The following is a 4,363-nucleotide window of genomic DNA, read 5'->3' on the forward strand; positions in this document are numbered from 1 at the left end:
TGAGGTAAAAGGATTCCTTGAGCCTAGGCAACATAGTGCAACCTCATCTCTACAAAAAATAAAAAAAATTAGCTGGATGTGATGGCACATGCCTGTAGGATCACCTGAGCCAGGAAGTCAAGGCTGCAGTGAGCCATGATTGTGCCACTGCACTCCAGACTGGGCAACAGAGTGAGACACCAACTCAAAAAGAAAAATACCCTCTTACACCATGAGGATGATGAAAAATTATGAGGCAGCAGGAACCAAAAAGAGAACAAAGAATGGATATGAGTTGGCATTGAGAGAAGAGCAGGAAAGCAGAATTGACATGGAGAATGTGGAACTGGGAGACAGCCATAGAGGGGCAGCTCAGTTTCTGTTGGCATTTCAGCCCCAGGTAAGTTTTAGTCCTGGTGTTTTTAACAAGTCCTACCTTGCCTTGAAGTAAACCGAGTGGTTCCTGGGTCCTTCTGCTTTAAAAAGCTCAGGTGAGTTGTATGGTCTTCTCAGCCATTTGATGTGTGAGCATAGGAGCCCAAAGACAGAGTATTTTAAACTAAATGATTGAAATAAATACAAGTTAACCCCACTTGACCTCTATCTATGTGGGTTTACAGCCTACTTGTAAATCACACCAGCACAATTTATGGGGAATTGTTTTTAAAGCTTCACTCCTTGTTTTAAATACCAACAGTTGTGTTATAGCATGTATAGCAGAACTGAAATGACATTCAGCCTTTGGTCCAGGAATTCTTGTCAATCACTTCTTGTTTTTGCTTCCTTAGAGTCTGTTTTCATGTTATCTTGACTTTGGATTTAGATCAGATAATAACCATAGTGTCCACAAAGGCTTGCTCTAGCTCAGAGTTTTTGTAAAGCTATAAATGGCTAACATTTACTGTGTACTTGTCAGGCTCTGTGGCTCATGCCTGTAATCTCAGCACTTTGGGAGGCGGAGGCTAGAGGATTGCCTGAGCCCGCGGGTTCGAGACCAGCCTGGGCAACATGGTGAGACTTAGTCTCTACAATAAATAAAAATTAGCTGGGCGTGGTGGTGCACACCTGTAGTTCCAGCTACTTGGAAGGTTGAGGTGGAAGGATCACCTGAACTCAGAAGGTCGACACTGCAGTGGCCGTGAACAGTGTGCCACTGCACTCCAGTCTGGGTGACAGAGTGAGATTCCAACTCAAAAAAAAAAAAAGACTGTAGTCCTAGCTACTTGGGAGGCTGAGGTGGGAGGACTGCCTGAGCCCAGGAGGCAGAGGCTGTGGTGAGCTGGGATTGTGCCATTGCACTACAGCCTGGGAGGCAGAGTGAGACCGCAACTCAAAAAATAATAATAGGCCAGGTATTGGCTCAAGCCTGTAATCCCAGCACTTCGGGAGGCTGAGGTAAGGGGATTGTCTGAGCCCATGGGTTCACGAACAGCCTGAGCAACTTGGCGAGACCTCATCTCTACAATAAATCAAAAAAATTAGCCGGGAGTGGTAGCGCGCACCTGTAGTTCTGGTTGCTTGTAAGGCTGAGGTGGAAGGATGGCCTGAAACCAGCAGGTTGATGCTGTGGTGGCTGTGAGCGTGCCACTGCACTCCAGTCTGGGTGACAGAGTGAGACTCTGACAAAAATAAAATAAAATAAATAAAATAAAGCAATTCAAATGAGCTTGGTGCGTTGGCTTATGCCTATAATCCTAGCAGTTTTGGAGGCCAAGGTGGGAAGATTGCCTGAGGCCAGGAGTTCAAGAGCAGCCTGGGCAACATAGAGAGACTTTGTCTCTACAAAAAAATAAATAAAAGCTAACCAGGCGACCGAGAGGTGGGGCTTATGTGACGGCATGGTGGTGGAATGGATATGGCAACCAAGGGGGATGTGGAGTGGAGTTAGAGACTGAGACCAGTGGCCCAGAGCAGCCTCTTGAGAAGCCACAGAAGCAAGATAATGGTGTGGCAGCCTTGGAGTGGGTCACCGACTATGAAGAGGAGAAGGAGATTCAGAGATCCAATCTGGAAACGGCCATGTCTGTCAGTGGAGACGTAAGGTTGCAGGAGCAGAAAGCCAAACAAGAGTGAGAGAGAAGGAACTGGCAAAAGTCACCATCAAGAAGGAAGATCTGAGGCTGGGCTCGGTGGCTCGGCCTGTAATCCCAGCACTTTGGGAGGCTGAGGTGAATGGATTGCCTGAGCCTGCAGGCTCAATACCAACCTGGGCAACTTGGTGAGACCTTGTCTCTACAATTTAAAAAAAAATGGAAAGAGAAAAGATCATTAAAAAAAAAAGGAAGATCTGGAGCTGATAATGACAGAGCTGGAGATCTCTCGAGCAGCAGCGGAACAGAGCTTGCGGGAACAGATGGGAAACGTTGTAGAAGCTCTTATTGCCCTAACTAACTGATATACGCTTTCTCAGATACACCTATTGGTTAACTTATTTCAATAAAGACTGTCTTTTTTGAAAAAAAAAAAAAAATTAGCCGGTTGTGCTGGTGCATACCTGTAGTCTCAGCTACTTGAGAGACCGAGGTGGAAGGACTGCTTGAGCCCAGGAGGTCAAGGCTGCAGCGGGTTGTGACTGTGCTACTGCACCCCAGCCCAGATGACAGAGTGAGACCCTGACCTCCCCCCGACCAGGAAAACAATCTACATTCTGAACTGTGATTTTATATGGCCTTGTTCCCATGGAAACTGTAGAAGATCCCAAATAACCAGAAGTTATGAGTTTCTTGATCTCATTGCAGTTATATTCCAATGAAAATTAATTAACTTATCCAATAAATATGCTACATAGTGGTAATTAAGACAGATACGCAGGGCTAGGCCCTTAAGTGGGCCTTCTGGCGTATCAGACTCTTGTCAGTTTGGCTAGAGTTAGTCTTTCCCCTTGGAATCTAATTTTCCCCTGGGGATCTCATAAGACAGAGTTTTTGCCCCTGAAAAACTGAACGTTGGAACTTTGATGACTTCAGTGCAGTTTATTCTTGCTGGAGCAAGTATTTGAAACATATTGATAGCAGTCAATTATTATTATTTTTGGCTGGAATTTTTCCTTCTGACTTTGCACCTATCCCTTCCTTTCCCAGTCTGTAGATATATTTTTGGATAGAATTTTTTTTTTTTTTTTTTTTAGTTGGAGTCTCACTCTGTTGCCCAGGCTGGAGTGCACCGGCATGCTCACGGCCACCGTAGCCTTGACCTGCTGGACTCAGGCAATCCTTTCACTTCAGTCTTCCAAGCAGCTGGAACTACAGGCATACACCACCACACCCAGCTAATTTTTTTGATTTACTGTAGAGATGAGGTCTTGCCAATTACCCAGGCTGGTCTTGAACCTGTGAGCTCAGGCAATCCTCTCACCTGGGCCTCCCAAATTGCATTCCAGCCTGGGATTAGAGGCATGAGCCACAGCGCCCAACTGGATAAAAAATTTTAAATCTAGTAGTATGTACTCGTCTCCGTAACATTTCTTTCAAGATCTTTTTTATCTCAAACCAGACAAAGTGGGGACTAAAGTCAGGCCCCAAATTTACCTGTACAATGACCATTTGTATACCTAATCCTGAATTGTACCCACATCTTTTTTGTTTGTTTGTTTTTGTTTTTGAGTTGGAATCTTACTCCGTTGCCCAGGCTGGAGTGCAGTGGCACGCTCATGGCCACCCCAGCATTGATCCACTGGGTTCCGGCGATCTTTCCCCCTCAGCCTTCCGAGTAGCCAGAACTACGGGTGTCCGCTACTATGCCTAGCTAATTTTTGATTTATTGTAGAGATGAGGTCTCACCAAGTTGCCCGGGCTAGTCTCGAACCCACGGGCTCAGTCAATCCATTCTCCTCGGCCTCCCAAATTGCTTACAGCTTAAGTCACTGAACCCGGCCCCCACATCTTTCAAATAAATACAAAATCTTTAAAAATATCTTTTTTAGATTCATTTATTTTAATACAGCATTAATGTTCCAACTTAACTCAATATAATTTACCAAACTACAATGGCACTATATAAATAGTATCAGAATTAGATTCAGTGGGTCAGGCGTGGTGGCTCATATCTTTAATCCTAGTACTTTGGAAGGCCGAGACCAGAGGATTGCTTGAACCCAGGAGCTTGAGACCAGCTTAAGCAACATAGCAAGACCTCATCTTTACAAAAATTAAAAAAAACTAGCCAGCCATGGTTAGTGCCTGTAGTCCCAACAGGTGTGTGCCTGTAGTCCCAACTATTCAGGAGGCTGAGGAGGGAGGATCACTTGAGCCCAGGGGTCAAGGCTGTGGTCATCTGTGATTGTGCCAATGTACTCCAGCCTGGGCAACAGAGTAAGACCATCACTCAAAAAAAAAAAAAAAAAAAAAAAGAATTCAGTGCCATATAACAGAAAAACCAAGATGAT

At 44.9% G+C, this 4,363-nt stretch overlaps 1 pseudogene; it reads left to right on the forward strand.

Annotated features, from left to right (window-relative positions):
* Positions 1-211: 211 nt before the first annotated feature.
* On the forward strand, positions 212-2,374 carry LOC103264143 (annotated as a pseudogene).
* The last annotated feature ends 1,989 nt before the right edge of the window (positions 2,375-4,363 follow it).

Source organism: Carlito syrichta, unplaced genomic scaffold (assembly GCF_000164805.1).
Source record: "Carlito syrichta isolate Samal-C Ts95f unplaced genomic scaffold, Tarsius_syrichta-2.0.1 Scaffold305593, whole genome shotgun sequence".
Lineage (NCBI taxonomy): Eukaryota > Metazoa > Chordata > Mammalia > Primates > Tarsiidae > Carlito > Carlito syrichta.